Raw genomic sequence first — 24,426 nt, forward strand, 5'->3', positions numbered from 1 at the left:
ACTCTCGTGTCAGGAACGTCAACGAAATTGTGCGTGCCAGTCGAAGACTGACTGCCCGAAAGATTGCAGAAGGGCGTAACATCTCAGTTGGGTCATGTCTTGAAACCCTGACATAGCTTCTTGGAATGCATCGTGTTCCCGCCAAGTTTGTCCCACTACTCGTGAGCCAAGACCAAAAAGATCTTCGCCTCGCAGTCTGTGAAGAGCTTTTGAATCGTGCAAATGAGAACGAGATGTTCCTTAAGAGAATCATATAGGCCTAGCGGACTTTGCTTTTATTTCCGATGCTGAAAACCACGTTGAAAGGACGAAGATCTGCAACGATAGACGACATAAAAGAAAATTCGCAGATGGCGCTAAGAGCGATCAAGCAACAAGCGTACCAAGACTGCTTCCGGAAGTGAAAAATGTGTTGGGAGCGGTGTACCAGTTGTGGAGGAGAGTATTTCGAAGGAGACCGTTCACACTAAGTAAAAGGTAAGAGCAGACAAATTTTGCGGACAAAGCCCCCGAATTTTCTGAATAGACCTCGTACATCCAACAAGTTATTGACGGACGCTTGGTGTGAGTGCTACTCTGACAAGTGAAATGTCCAACCCGACAAGTCGAAACCTGCGCTAAAAAAAATTTTATTCTCCAAGAGTACACCGAAAGAAATACAATGTCCAAATTCTAGCTGCTAAAACGCACTGCAAGTATATTTAAAAATATGTTGAAATTTGCCAAATTCCGAAGTCGCCAGGCAGCTGGAGAAATGCAAAACCTGTAGCTGTATCAGACAGCGCATGCATAACACAGAGGGAGCATATAGTTTTGTTCTAATCATTCCGTCTCGTTTTTCATCACAGAGACGTGCAAGTCGCCCCAGTGGCGGCGAATACAAAGATTTCTGTGGTGTCACCGCCAGACACCACACTTGCTAGGTGGTAGCTTTAAATCGGCCGCGGTCCGGTAGTATACGTCGGACCCGTGTGTCGCCACTGTCAGTGATAGCAGACCGAGCGCCACCACACGGCAGGTCTAGAGAGACTTCCTAGCACTCGCCCCAGTTGTACAGCCGACTTTGCTAGCGATGCTACACTGACAAATACGCTCTCATTTGCCGAGATGATAGTTAGCATAGCCTTCAGCTACGTCATTTGCTACGACCTAGCAAGGTGCCATTACCAATTTATATTGATATTATTATTAATGTACCGTCAAGAGCGATGTACACCGATTATGGATTAAAGTTAAGTATTCCAGCAGCAACGTACCTTATTGGCTATATTAATTACATTGTCCTGTTCCAGACCTCACGCCAGTCAGCGTGAGCTTAACGCGTGCCTTTCGGCTACCTCCGAGTGGCTTGGCTGTCTTGCCACGCAACTACAATTTCCATCAGGGGCCAAACACTCTCAGACGATCTCTCCTGGACAATAGAGGAGAACGATCAATTATTCCAAAGGCAGCTATTTCACATGAGTCGTTTCTCGTGAATAGCGTCAATGATGATGCAAGAAATAGTAGAGTGAAATGATAATAGAAGTTATTTTCAAAATACGACGGTTTGCTCAAAAGTAATTCCTCTGAACTGTTAATGAGAAAACTCTTAAAGCTTTTTAAATAAAGCACACATCATCAACAATCTGAATCTTTGTTCTTCATGTTTACAACCGGGAGAGCGGTACGCTGGCCACATGCCCATCCGTATCAGGCGACCACTAAGGGCTGAGGATGACACGGTGGCCGGTCGGTACGGTTGGACGTCCAGGGCCTGTTTGGACTATGTTTGTTTGTTTTTTATCTCATAAATGAACAAAAGACTTTCTTAACTTTGACACACTTCTTTGCCACAGGAGTACTGGATATTTTACAACTGTTACGGAATAGCAAAGAGTCACATGATGTGCTATTTGACAAACTGTCCTCTTTCAGTACAGTGTTCCACGTGAACAAGTCCATCAGAAAATTTAACTATCACGTTGATCGCAGATGAATGTGTTGACTGCTATAGCTGAGGTTTCGAACAGGGCGAGCTCTGGCATGCTGGACGCTATATTGACCTCTGGGTGAGGGCGCTGCTGTTGCTGAGAGGGAGGTGTGGTCTTCTGGAGCACCTCCCACACTTTGTTACTCATTGCAGCGAGCCCTCACTAACGTCTGTGGTATCGATTCTCATTGCCAACTTCGCTGTCGCAACGCAATATCCGTATGATACCACATATTTATCAGCATACACTGAACCACCAAAGAAACTGCTATACGCATGCGTATACTGAGATACGAGGTGTGGCTAGAAAAAAAACCGGACTAGTACTGGTGAAACAAGAAAACGAATGCAATAAGGCTGAAAGTCGCGTGGCTTGTCACGTGACTCTCGCTCCGCCTACTGCTCGAGTTTCATCTGCCTCCTGCACTCAGTCTGCCCGTGGCGTCTGTTTTAAGTAGTTGACGTTTTGTCTGTGCGTCGGAAAATGTTGAGTGTACAGAAAGAACAGCGTGTTAACATCAAATTTTGTTTCAAACTAGGAAAATCTGCAAGTGAAACGTTTGTAATGTTACAACAAGTGTATGGCGATGATTGTTTATCGCGAACACAAGTGTTTGAGTGGTTTAAACGATTTAAAGATGGCCGCGAAGACACCAGTGATGACACTCGCACTGGCAGACCATTGTCAGCAAAAACTGATGCAAACATTGAAAAAATCGGTAAACTTGTTCGACAAGATCGCCGTTTAACAATCAGAGCAGTGTCTGAATTAACAGGAGTTGACAAGGAAAGTGTTAGGCAGATTCTTCATGAAAGTTTCAACATGAACAAAGTGTGTTCAAAAATGGTTCCAAAGTGTCTCACAATTGAACAGAAGGAACGCCGAAGAATGATTTGTTCTGACATCCTGGAAAACATTGAAAGTGATCCCACCTTCTTACAAAATGTTATTACTTGCGATGAATCGTGGTTTTTTACTTGTTGTTGTTGTTGTGGTCTTCAGTCCTGAGACTGGTTTGATGCAGCTCTCCATGCTACTCTATCCTGTGCAAGCTTTTTCATCTCCCAGTACCTACTGCAACCTACATCCTTCTGAATCTGCTTAGTGTATTCATCTCTTGGTCTCCCTCTACGATTTTTACCCTCCACGCTGCCCTCCAATACTAAATTGGTGATCCCTTGATGCCTCAGAACATGTCCTACCAACCGATCCCTTCTTCTGGTCAAGTTGTGCCACAAACTTCTCTTCTCCCCAATCCTATTCAATACTTCCTCATTAGTTATGTGATCTACCCATCTAATCTTCAGCATTCTTCTGTAGCACCACATTTCGAAAGCTTCTATTCTCTTCTTGTCCAAACTATTTATCGTCCATGTTTCACTTCCATACATGGCTACACTCCATACGAATACTTTCAGAAATGACTTCCTGACACTTAAATCAATACTGGATGTTAACAAATTTCTCTTCTTCAGAAACGCTTTCCTTGCCATTGCCAGCCTACATTTTATATCCTCTCTACTTCGACCATCATCAGTTATTTTGCTCCCCAAATAGCAAAACTCCTTTACTACTTTAAGTGCCTCATTTCCTAATCTAATTCCCTCAGCATCACCCGACTTAATTAGACTACATTCCATTATCCTTGTTTTGCTTTTGTTGATGTTCATCTTATATCCTCCTTTCAAGACACTGTCCATTCCATTCAACTGCTCTTCCAAGTCCTTTGCTGTCTCTGACAGAATTACAATGTCATCGGCGAACCTCAAAGTTTTTATTTCTTCTCCATGAATTTTAATACCTACTCCAAATTTTTCTTTTGTTTCCTTTACTGCTTGCTCAATATACAGATTGAACAACATCGGGGAGAGACTACAACCCTGTCTTACTCCCTTCCCAACCACTGCTTCCCTTTCATGTCCCTCAACTCTTATAACTGCCATCTGGTTTCTGTACAAATTGTAAATAGCCTTTCGCTCCCTGTATTTTACCCCTGCCACCTTTAGAATTTGAAAGAGAGTATACCAGTCAACATTGTCAAAAGCTTTCTCTAAGTCTACAAATGCTAGAAACGTAGGTTTGCCTTTCCTTAATCTTTCTTCTAAGATAAGTCGTAAGGTCAGTATTGCCTCACGTGTTCCAGTGTTTCTACGGAATCCAAACTGACCTTCCCCGAGGTTGGCTTCTACTAGTTTTTCCATTCGTCTGTAAAGAATTCGTGTTAGTATTTTGAAGCTGTGACTTATTAAGCTGATAGTTCGGTAATTTTCACATCTGTCAACACCTGCTTTCTTTGGGATTGGAATTATTATATTCTTCTTGAAGTCTGAGGGTATTTCGCCTGTTTCATACATCTTGCTCACCAGATGGTAGAGTTTTGTCAGGACTGGCTCTCCCACGGCCGTCAGTAGTTCCAATGGAATATTGTCTACTCCGGGGGCCTTGTTTCGACTCAGGTCTTTCAGTGCTCTGTCAAACTCTTCACGCAGTATCATATCTCCCATTTCATCTTCATCTACATCCTCTTCCATTTCCATAATATTGTCCTCAAGTACATTGCCCTTGCATAGACCCTCTATATACTCCTTCCACCTTTCTGCTTTTCCTTCTTTGCTTAGAACTGGGTTTCCATCTGAGCTCTTGATATTCATACAAGTCGTTCTCTTATCTCCAAAGGTCTCTTTAATTTTCCTGTAGGCGGTATCTATCTTACCCCTAGTGAGATAGGCCTCTACATCCTTACATTTGTCCTCTAGCCATCCCTGCTTAGCCATTTTGCACTTCCTGTCGATCTCATTTTTGAGACGTTTGTATTCCTTTTTGCCTGTTTCACTTACTGCATTTTTATATTTTCTCCTTTCATCAATTAAATTCAATATTTCTTCTGTTACCCAAGGATTTCTACTAGCCCTCGTCTTTTTACCTACTTGATCCTCTGCTGCCTTCACTACTTCATCCCTCAAAGCTACCCATTCTTCTTCTACTGTATTTATTTCCCCCATTCCTGTCAATTGCTCCCTTATGCTCTCCCTGAATCTCTGTACAACCTCTGGTTCTTTTAGTTTATCCAGGTCCCATCTCCTTAAATTCCCACCTTTTTGCTGTTTCTTCAGTTTTAATCTACAGGTCATAACCAATAGATTGTGGTCAGAGTCCACATCTGCCCCTGGAAATGTCTTACAATTTAAAACCTGGTTCCTAAATCTCTGTCTTACCATTATATAATCTATCTGATACCTTTTAGTATCTCCAGGGTTCTTCCATGTATACAACCTTCTTTCATGATTCTTAAACCAAGTGTTAGTTATGATTATGTTGTGCTCTGTGCAAAATTCTACCAGGCGGCTTCCTCTTTCATTTCTGTCCCCCAATCCATATTCACCTACTATGTTTCCTTCTCTCCCTTTTCCTACACTCGAATTCCAGTCACCCATGACTATTAAACTTTCGTCTCCCTTCACAATCTGAATAATTTCTTTTATTTCATCATACATTTCTTCAATTTCTTCGTCATCTGCAGAGCTAGTTGGCATATAAACTTGTACTACTGTAGTAGGTGTGGGCTTCGTATCTATCTTGGCCTCAATAATGCGTTCACTATGCTGTTTGTAGTAGCTTACCCGCATTCCGCACCTCGTATGTAGACAGACAGAATTCGTCGCTGCGGTCGGCGACGCCTATATAAGACAACAAGTGTCTGGCGCAGTTATTAGGTCGGTTATTGCTGCTACAATGGCAGGTTATCAAGTTTTCAGTGAGTTTGAACGTCGTGTTATAGTCGGCGCACGAGCGATGGTACACAGCATCTCCGAGGTAGCGATGAAGTAGGGATTTTCCCACACGACTGTTTCACGAGCGTACCGTGAACATCATGAATCCGGTAAAACATTATGTCTCCGAAATCGCTACGGCCGGAAAAAGATCCTGCCAGAACGGCACCAACGACGACTGAAGAGAATCGTGCAACGTGTCAGAAGTGCAACCCTTCAACAAATTGCTGCAGATTTCAATGCTGAGCTATTAACAAGTGTCAGCGTGCTGTCCATTCAAGGAAACACCATCGATATGGGCTTTTGGAGCCGAAGGTCGACTCGTGTACTCTTGATGACTGCACGACGCAAAGCTTTGCGCCTCGTCTGGGCTGGTCGACACCGCCATTGCACTGCTATGACTGGAAACACATTGCCTGGTCGGACGAGTCTCATTTCAAATTGTATCGAGCAGATGGACGTGTACGGATAAGGTGACATCCTCGTGACCCATGGTCCTAGCTTGTTAGCAGGAGACAGTTCAATCTGGTAGAAGCTCTGTAATGGTGTGGGGCGTGTGCAGTTGGAGTGATATGGGACCCCTGGTACTTCTAAATATGACTGTGACAGGTGACGTGTAAGCATCCTGTGTGATCACCTGCGTCCATTCCTGTCCATTGTGCATTACCACGGACTTCGACACTTCCAGCGGGACAATGCGACACTCCACACGTCTAGTATTGCTATGTTACTGCAGAGTGGCTCCAGGAACAGTCTTCTGAGTTTAAACATTTGCGCTGACTACCAAACTCCCCAGATGGTTCAAATGGCTCCGAGCACTATGGGACTTAACATCAGAGGTCATCAGTCCCCTAGAACTTAGAACTACTTAAACCTAAATAATCTAAGGACTTCACACACATCCATGCCCGAGGTAGGATTCGAACCTGCGACCGTATCGGCTGCGCGGTTTCAGACTGAAGCTCCTAGAACCGCTCGGCCACAGCGGCCGGCAAACTTCCCAGATATGGACATTATTGAGCATACCTAGGATGCCTAGCAACGTGCTGTTCAGAAGCGGTATCCAACCCATCGTACTCTTACGGATTTACGGACAGCCCTGCAGGATTAATGGTGTCAGTTCCCTCCAGCACTACATCAGACATCAGTCGAATCCATACCACATGGTTTGCGGCACTTCTGCGTGCTCGCGGGGGCCCTACACGATATTAGGCATGTGTACCACTTGCTTTTGCTCTTCAGTTTAATTACGCTGGCAACGAGAACATTTCTCTCAACGAGGGACCAGTTTATTGTTACAGTCACTGTAGAAGAACTGACGTTGTTGTTGGGGCCACAACCTCGCTGCTGCTTGCACCGCTTTATCACTACCAAAGTCCTCGAAGGTGTTTTGGTGACAGATGAAAGTCGTATAAGGCCTTCGACCATAGATACTAGTAGACTGGCCTTGCTGTGCAGAAGCTATAGGGCTGGTGTGGCTCCAACATAAACCACGTGACTGTTGGCAAAACGTGGCGGGATTTCAAATCAGCGGTCTGCCATCCTATGTTTGTATCGTATTTTACCCACATTTCTCAATTGACTGCCAAACGCTTCCAACGAAAATTTCTTTTTCGTTTGCGAAAAATTATGCCAGAACTACAGTTGACCTGGATTTGTTCACAGTACCATTTATAAAATCTAACAAATACAGCGAACGCCACTCTGGTTGGCAGCGGGACGAAATTACTGTAAACTATCAATTAAAGTAAAATGTCGTTAACATTATTTTAAACAGTAAGAGTGGGCTCGTGTCGAAATTTTAAACATTGGATTCGCCGCGTTATGAGCTCTAGTCACTTATAAAGAAAATGGGATATGGGAATTATGTCTACTATAGGTGCCAAAATTGTCGACTTTTAGAGCAGGTCCATTTTAGAGTATCAATTTTAGGTGCACTTCAAAGGTTCAGTTCCCACTAATTTTACAAAAGTTTAAACTATCACTTTAAAAAAAATGATATTGTAGATGAAAGGTGAGACTTAGAAGTTTCAGAAAATAAATTTGGATCCTAGGTTCAAAAATGACAGAAACTTAAATATAAATTATAAATATACATTGTAAATAATAACTAACCTTTGCTTCGAGCAAAGGCGCGTATGTGCAGATGGCTTAAAGTTTTTCCGTTTCAGGGCCTGTATCCAAAGCTGCCTTCGGTTTTCATCCTTAGGGAACTATGAGTAGGAACGATAAACAATTATATTTACTTCTGTAACCGAATTATCATAGATACTTTCCAAAATGTAATATGAGTCTGACTTTACAGGCATCACTTTCAACACTTTAATTTACGTGATACTCTATTTCAAGCGTAAAAAACATATAAAAATCACTTCAGCAGATTTCAATAAATGGATCTGCACTATCATAGAAACACTTACACATGAAATGTAATGCCATTTCCCCTGACAAAACGCTGAGTGCAGCCATAAGCGCAACACGAAACAACCATGTTTTGCCAACATTCACGTGACTTCAGCCCAGAGATGTTGGAGCCACGAAAATGACGTCAGGGCCAGTCTATTATATTTATGGTCGAAGTATAAGGCAAGTCAGAACTGTATGAAGGATGATCTTTGACAGTGAACTCAAGGTATCAGATTATCGCAGACGTGAAGAATTCAGACGGAGAATGTTACTAACGTGTGTTTTATTTAGAAGCTTTAAACATTTTCACGTACAAAATTCGGAAGCATTACTTTTTAGAACGCCTTCGCAATTAGTTAGATCTGACGTTATTATGAGACGAAAAAAAGCGATCTTACGCGTTTTTGAAAGTTTTTTTTTTATTTTCGCAAGTTTTTCATTCATCTTAGTCGCAAAAATATATTGGATAATAATTGATTATTTGTTTCAGTTGATAAACAAGCAGCTTCTAATAACTCATAGTACAGACACTGTATCTACGTAAACTGTAGGCTATAATGCCATTGTCTGATAATTTTCGATACATATGTATTAATACATATGTATCATGGCTGCTCCGCTGTCTGTTTGCACCAAAGAAGAGCAACGTCCAGTGATGCGTTTTTTTGTGGTCGCAAGTCGTATCAGGGGCCGAAATTCATCGGTACAGTAAGGGAACAGTGTTTCGCCAAAGCGGAGTGCCTACGAATGGATAGAAAAATTTCGAAATGGTCGCATAAGTGTTACGCACGATCAAGGAGCCGGACGACCGTTTACCGCCACAAACGAAGAAGCCATTGAGCGTTCACGTGAAATGATTCTCTTAGACAGACGATTAACTAATGACAAAGTGGCACATCGTCTTCAAATCAGTCGCGGTTCTGCATACGAAATCATCCACAACAGATATGGGTTTCATAAAGTTTGTGCAAGATGGGTCCCATAACAAACACAGTTACATAAACAAACGCGCTTGGACATCTGTAAAAAACATTTCGATCGCTATGGTAACAAAGGGGACAACTTCTTAGACAGGATCATTACTGGTGACGAAACATGGATACATCACTAAGAGCCGGAGAGTAAAGGGCAGGGTATGGAATGGAAACATCCAAATTCGCGGTGCAAGAAATAGTTGAAGACCCAACCGTCCGCAGGAAAACTGATGCTTACGGTTTTTTGGGACGCACAAGGTCCAGTACTGGAACATTATGGCGAAAGGGGCACAACAATAAACAGTGTACGTCGCAGTGAGATGCTTGCTGCCAGGCTAAAGCCTGCAATTCGAAGCAAACGCTGAGGATTGCTGTCAAAAGGTCGTGTGTTGTTGCACGACAAAGCCCGTCCGCATACTGCTGCCCACACTACTGAAACGCTCCAGAAACTCACATTTTAAGTACTCGATTATCCTACATATAGTCCCGATCTTGCCCCTTCTGACTATCACTTGTTGGGTCCACTCAAACAGGCATTAAGGGGCCTTCGAATTGCGTCGGACGAAGCAGTGAAAGAAGCGGTGCATTCCTGGCTCGCAGCTCAGCCGAGAACCTTCTTTTATGAGGACATCAGTAAGCTTGTACAACGATGGACCAAGTGCGTTGAACACAAGGAGAGTATGTCGAAAAATGATATTCTTGTAAGTTTCCTCTTTGATTGCAATGAAATTTTATAACTACTTGCGGATAGTAATTGACTTACCCTCGTACTTGTTATTATTAATAACCATGTCATGTAGTATAATGCACCATGTCATATAAAATAGCATGATACATGATGTCACGCTGTGTAACATGACACATGTCATCGTATCATCGTATCGTGCAACATGACATGACGTGTCATTAAAGTTTAGGTTGTATGCATATCTCCCCTGTGATAATTTCTGTTACAGGTGCACCCCTACTCTCGGATACTACCTACTGTAGGTGAATCCCACTCTCTAGAAGCACATAAAAATTTTTCTCTTGTTACATCCTTCACCATACATGTAATAGGGTGTGGGTTGGGATGAGGAATGGTCCCCTCGGGGAAAAATACCAACCCTACCCCTACCGAGAAATTAAAAAAATAATTTAGCGTCCACCCAGGAACAAATCCACTCCCAGAAATTTTATCGCTCCAGGAAAACTTAGTTATTACATGGATGCCCTTCAGCCATATGATATAACATGTTGTTTAACGTGGCTGGCGAATCTCCTGAATTTTGAGCACAGGGTCATGGACTTGAGCCTATAAACTGCAAGAAGTCGATGTACCAGCACCTTGCAGCTGAGAGAGCTCACGACGCTAGGGGAAGCAGGGCTAACTCGTAAAAAAAGCGCGACTATACCAAGATGTTTTGATTTAAATGTCACAGAAGCTGCCAGATAAGTCGAAAAAAACTGGTTCCCGTCTTTGCAGCCTTAAGTCTGCCCAGTACATATTCGCCTTTTTTGTGCTTATTTGAAAATAATATTAGCAGTTATAATGGGATTATCGTTTACTTTTTGGCTGTCTGTATCATTACCACAGACATAAATATCACTGAATATGGAAACTCATGAAAAATCCACGTATAACAGTCCATACGAATAAACAGGTTTTGGTAACTTTAAAGAGTCTTGTTTTTTATTAATGGTCACAGCGAAGAATACTTTTATTGGAAATTGTTTTCTTATCGTTTGGAAGGGCATGGCTGGTTGAGAAGATGTGAGGTTAATACGGGGTATGAGCACCGGTTTATCAGAATGAGTGACTTGAGCAGTGATGATGTTCTCGATTAATCCTTTCAGACGTGAATTTATTCTGGAGGAAGGAAAGTTCTCTTTATGTGGTATTGCTCTTAGCTGGCTTTTTAAAAATGATTTTGGACGCAAGATTTAGACAAAAATATGTACCTATTTTGAAAATATACTTTGTACACTTGTCTTCATTTTATGGAATAAAATAACTAATGATGGAACATTCTCCGTTGTAATAAATAGTAAAATGATCTTTCAATAATTTCCATGCAAAATAACAATATTCAATTACACAGTGGAATATAGCGATTCAACCACATCCGTGTATTCTGGTGGTCACAAGCTGCTGCCAACTACCACACTGACTTGCTGATATTTTCATTGTGACGCCCAACAGTTGGCAGCACTTGTGCATGACCAAAATGTTGAAAATTCACAAATGTGTTGCTCAAGTTTCCATTGGGGAAAAAGTACTTCTTTTGCGCCTAAGATACAGTAAAAGTTAATGTTCACAGTTGCAGACAGAGGGTCTCAAAGGGTTAAGTGAGTTGTCACTACTCTTGCACCGTTAATTAGTCTTTGAGTAGTGTTAAGACTTCTAATTAACACAACGACAGCATTTTTACTTAAAAGCTAATGATGAGGTGGTAAACCGGACGAACTTACAGAGTTTGGGAATTTGTGGAGGTATGTTCGATGGGGTACAACAGAATGTTGTCTATTTAAACAGAATCGGAACTGAGGCAAACCATTACCTGTCCAAGTAACAAATTGGAAACGACATATCTATTAACCTACAGCCATCATGTTTTTTGGGCATAGAATCACCGTTAAATGGTACTGCGAAACATTTTGTTCAGATTTCCTTGGGAATGAATATGGCGGCAAAAAACTATCGTAATTACAATAACAATGCTTAGGAATTTTGAACACTTCATTGAAGTAAGTTTTTAACGAAAACGTGTAATTTTCCTCATTAGTGGTGAACAAAATCTTGAAAACGATGTCTCAAGCAATAATTTTGATTAAGTAATGCGGGAGATATGGCGTGCCAATCTAAAATCGTATACAGGATGAAGAAGAATTCGCCACTCTGACTTCGCAGCCCGATTACTCACATAGTGGCAATACAAAACTGTCTCTCACAAAATTTTGTCCTGCGCATGTTTGGGGCAGTAAATGGACGTTAGACTGGGAATCTGGCAACCCTGTAATCACAGGTACCTCCGTGAGCATGTATAGTAGTTCAGTGCACGTGGTGCAGTTGGTAGCGTTATGGGTTAGCACGCAGAAATGTAGAGATTTCGATTGTTTTTATTTGCCAAAGGTAGTCTGTGCGGTACGGTTCGTGGCGTCTTAATCGATACAGCGATTACTGTGGGTCTTGTACAAAACATGTGCGGTTATGTACTACGAACGCAGACATGGAAATACAATCGCCTTCATTGGTCATCTTTTAAAGAGGCCTCTTTCTCGTCGTGGACGCTAACTGTTCCGCGCCACTACTTCTGCTAGATTCCAAACCTGTTTTCTGTGTAACCTTCCCCAATTGTCCCACTGAAATTATTTGCGAAGCACATTGCTAGCCCTACTGGTGACGTGAGGTCATAACGAAATACAACGGACCTAAACCTGGCAAGTATAATAGTTGGCACTAAAGGTTTTTTTTTTTTTTTTTTTCGTGTGGCTAGGCCTGCGGTCGGGTAGACCGTTCGCCTGGTGCAAGTCTTTTGAGTTGACGCCACTCCAGCAACTTGAATGTCGATGAGGATGAGATGATGATGATTGGGGCAACACAACACCCAACCCATGAGCGAAGAAAATCTCCGACCCAGCCGGGAATCGAACAGGGCCCCTTAGCAGGACATTCAGTCGCGCTGACCACTTAGCTACCGGGCCGGACACCAAACATGTCGAATGACGAGGGCCTCCCGTAGGGTAGGCCGTTCGCCGGGTGCAAAAGTCTTTCGATTTGACGCCACTTCGGAACCGCAAGACCGCTACGGTCGCAGGTTCGAATCCTGCCTCGGGCATGGATGTTTGTGATGTCCTTGGGTTAGTTAGGTTTAACTAGTTCTAAGTTCTAGGGGACTAATGACCTCAGCAGTTGAGTCCCATAGTGCTCAGAGCCATTTGAACCATTTGACGCCACTTCGGCGACTTGCGCGTCGATGGGGATGAAATGATGATGATTAGGACAACACAACAGCCAGTCCCTGAGCGGAGATAATCCCCGACCCAGCCGGGAATCGAACCCGGGCCCTTAGGATAGGCATTCTGTCGCGCTGACCACTCAGCTACCGGGATCGGACGGTATAACTCGATGGGGCACTTTAGGGTTGGACACACACAAAACAAGTTTGGAATCTGCTAGGTGCAGTGGTGCGAAACAATTCGGGTCCAAATGGTTCAAATGGCTCTGAGCACTGTGGGACTTAACATCTGAGGTCATCAGTCCCCTAGAACTTAGAACTACTTAAACCTAACCAACCTAAGGATGCAGGATTCGAACCTGCGACCGTAGCGGTCGCACGGTTCTAGACTGAAGCTCCTAGAACCGCTTGGTCACACCAGCCGGCAATACGCGTCCACGACAAAAAAAAGGCTTCTTTAAAAGATAACCAGTGAAAGAGATTGTACTTCCATTTCTGTGTTCGTAGTAAGTAACAGTACATGTTTTGTAAAGTACCCACTGCAATCGCTTTATGACATTTAGGACGCTGGATACTATAGCGTCCCCAGTGAAATAATACGAAAAGACTTAAAAAACAGTATTTATAAGGAACAGACATTTAAAAATTGAATAACATACTTTTCTCGTGTACCCGTAAAACAATAATTTCTCCGTGTAAGTTTCGAGGGCAAAGAAATATAACAAAATGATCTAAAGAGACGAAAATATACGCTCTTTTGATAATTTTTTAGTCGTCTTCACTTCTTCTCTTGTCTTGGTTGCGTGTAGACGGACATCTTGCGAGTGCTGGCAAATGTAAGCATATTTGTACTAATTAAGCAGATAATGTATTGATTTAATATGATTGTTCACTTTTAATTTGTAAGAGGTGATCCCGATTTCATGTCCGCCTTCCTTGAACTAACCTGCATTCGAGTAATTTACAGTGCAACAATCGCAGCAGCCGATGCAGCCAACGACGCCATTACGTGGCAATATCAACTTATAAAATTTTGCGGAAGCGAAAAACTCGCCCGCTATTAACATAATATACATTTTCCTCCACAGCCACCCGACGCTGCAGAAAATACGTAGCTTTAAGATTCTTATTTTCAGTACCACAGCCGAGAGCCAGAGCCAGGACTCCGACTACAATGCAATGGTTAACGGAGGTAAGAAAAAATACTCTCGCGCGTGTGTGGGCCGCAATTGTAATCAATAACTAAAGATTTTTTGCTTTAAAGTGAACTGACTAGCCGAGGAAATTAATATGAAAAGTTTATTTCATTGTTCAACTTATATAATCATATTTTAAGATTCAGCGAGTCTAATTCCACTGAAGATCAATATTGTTAAAAAAAGAGAACTTCACAAAAGTATTTAATCCTACATCAAAATTGAATGAAATACCATTTTTATTAAGGCCCACCACGTAAGTCGGCAACAATCAACATTACCGCTAAATAATATATTAAATTACGACGACCGACGGACGCGAGAATGCCGTACCACACAGAGTACGTTTAGCAAATAAAATCAAACAATTCTCGACTCAGAATCAAACCCTCGACCTCCTGCATGCTAACCCAAAACGCTAATTACTGCACCAACACCGAGCGAGGTGGCGCAGTGGTTAGACACTGGACTCGCATTCGGGAGGACGACGGTTCAATCCCGCGTCCGACCATCCTGATTTAGGTTTTCCGTGATTTCCCTAAATCGCTCCAGGCAAATGCCGGGATGGTTCCTTTCAAAGGGCACGGCCGACTTCCTTCCCAGTCCTTCCCTAATCCGATGAGACCGATGACCTCGCTGTCTGGTCTCCTTCCCCAAAACCAACCAACCAACTGCACCAACTACACAGCAGCGATCTGTATGCTGACAGAGGTAGTTATCGTACATGCTATTACAGCGTCGCCAGACTGCCAATCTTCAACGTCCCTTTACTGCCCGAAATATGCGCAAGACGAATTTTTGTGACATTTTTATATTCTCAGTATGTGAGGGATCGTGCTGCGAAATTCGAGTGCGCGAATTTTTCTTCACCCTGTATATTCTATCTACAGCACATCACTTGCAATACTGTCAAGAAAGCCATAATGCGGATTAGATCAGCATCTACTGGACATGATGGCATCACTATCCAGATGGTAAAACTTCTTATGGATCAACTACTGCCCTCTATAAAAGATATTTTCAACGATTCATTAATCACAAGTATTTTCCCTGAGGCCTGGAAACTGGCACAAATGAAGCCACTGCCTCAAAAGGACATCGCCACAGCACCTTCTCACTGCCGCCCCATCTGCCACCTTCCTGCACTATCAAAGGCCTTAGAATATATAGTCCATGACCAGCTCAGCAACTACCTAACTACTAACAACCAACTAGACGAATACCAATCAGATTTCCGTAAATATCGAAGCACAACATCCGCTCTGATAAAGGTGACAGATGACCTGAAACTTGCCATGGACAGACAAGAAGCGCCGGCCGGGGTGGCCGAGCGGTTCTAGGCGCTACAGTCTGGAACCGCGCGACCGCTACGGTCGCAGGTTCGAATCCTGCCTCGGGCCTGGATGTGTGTGATGTCCCTAGGTTAGTTAGGTTTAAGTAGTTCTAAGTTCTAGGGGACTGATGACCTTAGAAGTTAAGTCCCATAGTGCTTAGAGCCATTTGAGCCATTTTGAGACAAGAAGCGACTATCATTTGCTGCTTAGATTTCAGCAAAGCATTTGATACTGTCGACTTCGACATCTTACTAGCCAAACTTAGCGGTCTAAATTTCTCGCCAAGTGCAGTGGAATGGTTTCGCTCGTACATGACGTCTCACCAGCAACGCGTCCTGTCCGGGAATATAAAATCACAATGGCGGTAGGTAGTGTCAGGCGCTCCCCAAGGCTCAGCATTAGGTCCTATACTCTTCTCTGTCTATGTCAATGATGTGTCATCAGTTCTGACCTATTGCAAATATCATATGTATGCTGATGACCTTCAGTTGTATCCAAGTGCGAAGCAAGCAATCTTAAGAAAGCTGTTGAAAATTTCATTACTGACCTCGATGCACTATCAAAATGGGCACAGGACATAAGACTAAAACTAAACCCATCTAAAACCCAAGCGGTACTTGTTGATCACTCTAAGCTCATTAGCCCAAAACATCGGGAATCCATACAATCTCTTATCCTAAATGGAACAAATATTAACTTCTCTCCCTCAGCAAAGAGTTGTGGAGTAATAATAGATGAAAATCTAAATTGGACGGAGCACGTAACTGCAGTGTGCAAAAAAGCATCAGCATCTCTTCATGTCCTACAAAAATATAAAAAACTCTTTCCTTTCGATCTGAAAAAGAAATTAGCACAAACGCTTATACTCCCAATCATTGACTACAGCGATATTATCCTACAAGACCTCTCTCAGGAAAATTTGCGACGTCTGGAACTGGTTATGAATGCCTGCGTCCGATATATCAGTCACGTTCGACTTTTTGATCACATTTCACCAGCATATGCAAAATTGTCCTGGCTGCGTGCAGACAAACACAGAGATTTCCATACACTCTGTCTCATCTACTGCCTTATAAATGTACACTGTCCCTCATATCTCTCCTCGTCCTTAACGCTTATGTCGGAACAACATGACAAAAACACACGTTCCCATCATAATAAAATCCTCTCTGTTCCACTGCATCGCTCAGTCACCTTCTCAAAGTCCTATACAGTAGCGGTAACTCGACTCTGGAATAACCTCCCTCGTTATGTTAGGGAACTTAAAAACATGTCCGGCTTCAAAAAACAGTTAATGACATTTCTACTTAAGGAACAGTAATGCCTTCCTCTGTACACGAATGCACTTCACCTCATTACTTCCCTCTTTCCCCCTCCTTAAATCTCCGTTGCCCAAAACTCGGTATACTAGTAAACATCTACTTTACACACCAAGACATTAATGTACATCTGCACATATCTTTATTACTATTGCCAATTTTTCTCATGTTTATCATTATTATTTGATTTTTTTTACTGTTATTATTATTGCTTTTATCATAATTTGTATGCATAGCACCTGTTGTAAAAATACTGCCAGCATTTACTTTATTAGGTCTTAGTCATTACTCTGTATTCATATTGTGACCAGAATAATCTAATTTGCTTATTTAAACTATTGTCATGATGTAACTCTGATGTGTGAAATGCTGCATGTGTGGAACACTGGTCCGATGTAAGAGAGGGCCTGATGGCCCTATAATAAATATAATTTTATCATAATTTGTATGCATAGCACCTGTTGTAAAAATACTGCCAGCATTTACTTTATTAGGTCTTAGTCATTACTCTTTATTCATATTGTGACCAGAATAATCTAATTTGCTTATTTAAACTATTGTCATGATGTAACTCTGATGTGTGAAATGCTGCATGTGTGGAACACTGGTCCGATGTAAGAGAGGGCCTGATGGCCCTATAATAAATAAATAATGATGCCAAGGTTAAAATCGCCGTCCCAACAGTGAAAACTGGTGAAATGTCTCGCCTCTCGGCAGAGTATCCGATTCCTTTTGGTTTTCGAGAACAGAATTGTCGATTCGTAGTAGTTTCTAGTCCGCGTATCATCAGTAGTGGTGGAAGTACTCACTTACCGTGTCCAGTCGCGAAGTCAAACAAGGACGCGTCGCCACTGTCTCCGCTGCTACTGACAAACAGGCCTCAGCCCTCCTGTGTCGGCAAGAGGAAGGAGGCGGTGGAGCACGCGTATCTCCTAGCCTTGGGAACGCAAAGCAGTACTGTCAATATGTAACGCGGGCACTTCCAGCCGGGACACACGGCACTGTCGGGCCCCCCTTGTGACGTAACGCGGCTGCAAAACAAGGCACCGCGTGACGGAGGAACGGGTGGCGGGGGCTCGCGTGCGTTACACAGAGGCGGCCTGCCAAAGGGAATTGATTTATTTGTCCCGCTTCAATAACGCAGCAGGTCAGCGGCTCACTGGCGCGCTATAATGGGCGAGATCACAGTCGGCTATTCTTAGACTCGTGGAACTGGAAGGAGTCATTGAGGTTGAGTGCTTTGGAATCGCTCGAAACGCTTCTTTCGTTCGAGCGTCGTAGCTTCCTCGGTGTCGGAGTGCAGCCCCACTCACGGCCGCGGTAAAGCATGCGTGCGGAGCGCAAGGTACATAACGCGACTGACTGCTCCGCGTATTTGATCTGAAACGTTTATCGATCGATCAACTTAACCTTTAACTGACAGGCGAAAAAAATGTTCCTATCGGAGTACCAAAAAAATGAGAAAATGCTTCCGGAAAATGCGCTGGCTGGAAAGTGGTGTACCAGCTGTGTCATTCTACTTTCCTCAGCATCTTTAACCCTTGGATGCATGGTTGGCTGGACTAGCAAAAATTCGTGAAAGCCATTTGTAAGACCGCTACCTTAAAACAAGTATTAAATGGGGGGCTTATTTCAATAGTGATGGAAGTCCATTACCTCCACTTTTCTGCCTATAATGCTTCTGAAATTAATGATCCAAACAAACTGAAAGAAAGGTTCACCTCTAGCATATTGAATATTTCTGGTACCTCAACTGCAGATTTTTCAGGGCTCATTTTACTTTAGGACTCTGTATCTCAAGATGAACAAAAATGGACTTGTACCACTATTGAAATGTTGCTTTAGTGCGCGTCGTTTACGACGGCGGTCGAGTTTAGGTTCGTTCTGCGCATCTGGCGTCACAAAACACAGTCAGCCAATGAACAGAGAACGACGTTGCCAGAGCTCGATTGCAGTGCAGAGCACGGACGAGTGTCTTCAGTTTTAGAAACGTCCAGTCATAAATAAAGTAATTGAACAAAAGCAATGTCTTGATAGGAGATTTTCTTTTATAGAAAGTTTGGAAAAAGCATTATTTATACCAACTGCTTCATATTCAATTAATTAATTAAACCAAACAAGCAATAAGCCTCCTAATTCAGGCGATAGCAAGGAAAGGTGTTTGTATCATTCTCACGAACCGCTTTTTCACAATAAAGAACACCGGTAATTGTTGATTTCCTATTGTACTTCGACGAAACGTGAGTAATTCATAGTCATACCAACAGTGTTTGTCGGTATTTTGTGTGATATTTTAGAATCCCCCAACAATGCTGTGGAATAAGAAGCTGAGTTGGCGTGATGGTTAAGGTGTTTGGCTACACATACAATATTCATGTTATCTGTTTTGTTGGTATATCTTCTCTTCCGCAGTCGCTGTTTTACTATTCATAGTGAGATATATTCTGTTGCGACAGTATTAAAAGTATTATTTAGAGCAGAATTTCGGCTCGTACGTTGCCGAGCTACATGATTGACGCAATTCCTTGCTTCGCTGCTTTGGCAACGTCATCATATTCAATGTTTTCGTCGACTCATCTATGTTTTGGCAAGTATTTGCTGTCCGATATAACAGAAAAAATGGTTCAAATGGCTCGGAGCACCATGGGACTTAACTTCTGAGGTCATCAGTCCCCTAGAACTTAGAACTACTTAAACCTAACTTACATAAGGACATCACACACATCCATGCCCCAGGCAGGATTCGAACCTGCGACCGTAGCAGTCACGCGGTTCCAAACGGAAGCGCTTAGAACCACACGGCCACACCGGCCGGCCGATGTAACAGACACTAATTGTTTGCGCACTGCGCCTCACTGACTATATATTTTAGTTTCTGTGTTTTATAGCGTCCACAATTCAGTTTTGTGTACTTCGCCAACTTTGTTTTAATCAGAACTTTGTAGAGAAAGCGAAATGACTCTGGTATAAATAAAACTTTTATTACAGTCGCGAAAGACGGAATATTTCTCAATATTACGTACGACACCTATCTGGTACTTAAATTAAATGAGATATTGTTATACAGTAAATTTTATATGAAATTTAGGTATCTTGTCCACATTTCAGTCTCAACATTGTGGCAAATAAAATCGACCATACGGAAAGTATACGCTATGGACTTTTACCTGTGCAAACTCTTCAAAATTTCGTGCAATGGTTTACTACATTTAATGCTGCACAATAACTGCGTTGAACATCGAAACAGAACTAAGTCATTTATGGGGGGAAGGTATCAGTCAAGAAGACGTTTAAAAATCTAATTTTTGGGCCAAATAGTTTTTGTGAAATCGAATGATAAGTGTGTGAAAGCAGTTGGAACACCATGTGTCTGCACAGGCGAGCAGTGCAGTGATGACAAAATGCGGGGAGCACGTCTCAGTAGCAGCCAAAGGGTTAATGCGGCCGTGGTGGCTTTACTTCATAAACTGCGCGCTCCGCCCTAAACGTATGTTTGCGAACTATACTATACTATGGCGCTGCTTCTCTTGGCGCGTGCGTCGTTTGCAACTGGCAACGCAGCAATCTCCCGCGTCTGGGCGGTCATGCGCGAGCCACCAAGATAAAAGAATTGAACTATAGCAAAGAAAGTGTTATAAAGTTTTGAAGGTACTAGCGACACAGAATGATTAAGAAAGTATTTATTATGATATTCTGACTTTTGTTTTACTATAGTATGAAATAAAAATGACCTACCTAATAGCCAGCCTAGTGTGTCCACCTTTAACCTCTGACAGGGATATTAGAGGCAATGCTTTGTGGTACGGAAGCAACGAGGCCTTGGTAGGCCGCTGGAGGAAGTTGGCACCACATTTGCACACACAAGTCACCTAATTTCCGTACATACGGCGCAGGGAGACGATAGCTTTGATGCCACGTTCTATCACATCCCCCATGTGTTCGTTCGGCTTCATATCTTGCGAGTTGGGAGGCCAGTACATCAATTGGAACTCGCTATTATGTTCCCCGAAACACTCCATCGCACTTCTGGCCTTGTAACATGGCGCATTATCTTGTTGAAAAATGCCACTGCTGTCGAAGGACATTATTGTCATAAGGCGTGTACTTGGTCTGCAACCAGCGTAAGATGCTCCCTGGCCGTCATGGTGCCTTGCATGAGCTCCACCGGATTCACGTTTGTATTTTTTTTTTTTTTTTTTTGAGTCATCAGTCTTCTGTGACTCGTTTGAGGCGGCCAGCCGCGAATTCCTCTCCTGCGCCAACCTCTTCATCTCAGAGCAGAACTTGCAACCTATGTCATCAATGTATTCCAATATCTGTCTTCCTCTACAGTTTTTGCCAATGCTAGTCTGCTTTTGATGTCCCCCCTGCTCTGTCTGTCATTGGTTATTTTGCTGCCTAGCTAAATGAATTCCTTAACTTCATCTACTTTGTGACCATCACTCCTGATGTTAAGCTACTCGCTGTTCTCATTTCTGCTACTTTTAATTACTTTCGTCTTTGGTTCAAATGGCTCTGAGCACTATGTGACTTAACATCTACGGTCATCAGTCCCCTAGAACTTAGAACTACTTAAACGTAACTAACCTAAGGACAGCACACAACACCCAGTCATCACGAGGCAGAGAAAATTCCTGACCCCGCCGGGAATCGAACCCGGGAACCCGGGCGTGGGAAGCGAGAACGTTACCGCACGACCACGAGCTGCGGACACTTTCGTCTTTCTACGATTTACTTTGATACATATTCTGTACTCATTAGATTGTTCATTCCAGTCAGCACGTCACCTAATTCTTCTTCACTTTCAGTCAGGATAGCAATACCGAGCGAGGTGGCGCAGTGGTTAGCACACTGGACTCGCATTCGGGAGGACGACGGTTCAATCCCGTCTCCGGCCATCCTGATTTAGGTTTTCCGTGATTTCCCTAAATCGTTTCAGGCAAATGCCGGGATGGTTCCTTTGAAAGGGCACGGCCGATTTCCTTCCCAATCCTTCCCTAACCCGAGCTTGCGCTCCGTCTCTAATGACCTCGTTGTCGACGAGACGTTACCCACCACCACCACCACCACCAGGATAGCAATGTCATCACCGAATCTTATCATTGATATCCTTTCACCTTGAATTTTAATTCCAGTCCTGAACCTTTCTTTTATATCCATCATTGCTTCTTCGACGTATAGATTGAACAGTAGGGGGCAAAGACTACATCCCTGTCTTACAGCCTTTTTAATGCGAGCGCTTCCTTCTTGGTTGTTCACTCTTATTATTCCCTCTTGTCTCTTCTACGTATTGTATATTACCCGCCTCTCCCAATAGCTCATGGAAGTCCAACGTGAATGTTCCCCAGAGCATAATGGAGCCGCCCTGCAGTACAGGTGTCAAGATGCTTTTCCTCGTGACTTTCAATCGTCATGAAGAAGAAGACCATGCAACGTCTGCCAGTGCGTCAACGTTCAGTGCCGATTGTCACGTCCCAATTTCAGTCCAAGTTGCCGATGTCGTTGTGTTAACATTGGCACATGCGTGGCTTGTCGGCTGCGGAGACCCTCCGTTAGGACTGTTCCGTGCACTGTGTGCTCAGACACTCTTGTACGCTGTCCAGTAGCAAAGTCTGATGCTAGTTCCACCACAGTTCGCCGCCTGTCCTTTTTTACCAGTCTGCCCAGCTGACGACGTCCGACGTTGAAGACAAACACCACAGCACTCCACAAACATCCGAAGAGTCGTGCAGTTTCCGGAATGTTGTGCCAAGTCTCGGGCCATCACAATCTGCCTTCGGGCAAATTCACATAGGTCGCGTGCCTTCACCGTTCTACACACGTGCAGCACGCTCACTGACACCACATGTACCGTGTGTGTGTGTGTGTGTGTGTGTGTGTGTGTGTGTGTGTGTGTGTGTGTGTGTCTGTGTTGTCTGACTGGCAGTCAAACCTCGCCAGCTGACGCTGCTATCGTCTGGACGGGTTTGTATCGATAGTACACTCCTGGAAATTGAAATAAGAACACCGTGAATTCATTGTCCCAGGAAGGGGAAACTTTATTGACACATTCCTGGGGTCAGATACATCACGTGATCACACTGACAGAACCACAGGCACATAGACACAGGCAACAGAGCATGCACAATGTCGGCACTAGTACAATGTATATCCACCTTTCGCAGCAATGCAGGCTGCTATTCTCCCATGGAGACGATCGTAGAGATGCTGGATGTAGTCCTGTGGAACGGCTTGCCATGCCATTTCCACCTGGCGCCTCAGTTGGACCAGCGTTCGTGCTGGACGTGCAGACCGCGTGAGACGACGCTTCATCCAGTCCCAAACATGCTCAATGGGGGACAGATTCGGAGATCTTGCTGGCCAGGGTAGTTGACTTACACCTTCTAGAGCACGTTGGGTGGCACGGGATACATGCGGACGTGCATTGTCCTGTTGGAACAGCAAGTTCCCTTGCCGGTCTAGGAATGGTAGAACGATGGGTTCGATGACGGTTTGGATGTACCGTGCACTATTCAGTGTCCACTCGACGATCACCAGTGGTGTACGGCCAGTGTAGGAGATCGCTCCCCACACCATGATGCCGGGTGTTGGCCCTGTGTGCCTCGGTCGTATGCAGTCCTGATTGTGGCGCTCACCTGCACGGCGCCAAACACGCATACGACCATCATTGGCACCAAGGCAGAAGCGACTCTCATCGCTGAAGACGAAACGTCTCCATTCGTCCCTCCATTCACGCCTGTCGCGACACCACTGGAGGCGGGCTGCACGATGTTGGGGCGTGAGCGGAAGACGGCCTAACGGTGTGCGGGACCGTAGCCCAGCTTCATGGAGACGGTTGCGAATGGTCCTCGCCAATACCCCAGGAGCAACAGTGTCCCTAATTTGCTGGGAAGTGGCGGTGCGGTCCCCTACGGCACTGCGTAGGATCCTACGGTCTTGGCGTGCATCCGTGCGTCGCTGCGGTCCGGTCCCAGGTCGACGGGCACGTGCACCTTCCGCCGACCACTGGCGACAACATCGATGTACTGTGGAGACCTCACGCCCCATGTGTTGAGCAATTCGGCGGTACGTCCACCCGGCCTCCCTCATGCCCACTATACGCCCTCGCTCAAAGTCCGTCAACTGCACATACGGTTCACGTCCACGCTGTCGCGGCATGCTACCAGTGTTAAAGACTGCGATGGAGCTCCGTATGCCACGGCAAACTGGCTGACAATGACGGCGGCTGCGCAGCTAGCGCCATTCGACGGCCAACACTGCGGTTCCTGGTGTGTCCGCTGTGCCGTGCGTGTGATCATTGCTTGTACAGCCCTCTCGCAGTGTCCGGAGCAAGTATGGTGGGTCTGACACACCGGTGTCAATGTGTTCTTTTTTCCATTTCCAGGAGTGTAGATCGGACGTCATGATGTTCTGGCTGATCAGTGTGTATTCTTTGTGCATTTTCAGATTGACTGAACGCTTTTCTGTCATAAGGTACTTTCATTTTGGCGATCTTCGACACTACTGGCCATTAAAA

At 44.0% G+C, this 24,426-nt stretch overlaps 1 protein-coding gene across 1 annotated transcript in view; it reads right to left on the reverse strand.

Annotated features, from left to right (window-relative positions):
• LOC126425192 (ammonium transporter Rh type B) overlaps positions 1-17,869 on the reverse strand; it is a 228,198-nt gene extending 210,329 nt beyond the window's left edge. Inside the window, exon 1 of the mRNA XM_050088146.1 lies at positions 17,724-17,869. The gene's annotated coding sequence lies outside the window, so the exon portion shown is untranslated. The remainder of the gene's footprint in view (positions 1-17,723) is intronic.
• Between the last annotated feature and the right edge of the window lie 6,557 nt (positions 17,870-24,426).

The sequence above is a fragment of the Schistocerca serialis genome, chromosome 10, assembly GCF_023864345.2.
Source record: "Schistocerca serialis cubense isolate TAMUIC-IGC-003099 chromosome 10, iqSchSeri2.2, whole genome shotgun sequence".
In the NCBI taxonomy this organism is placed as follows: domain Eukaryota; kingdom Metazoa; phylum Arthropoda; class Insecta; order Orthoptera; family Acrididae; genus Schistocerca; species Schistocerca serialis.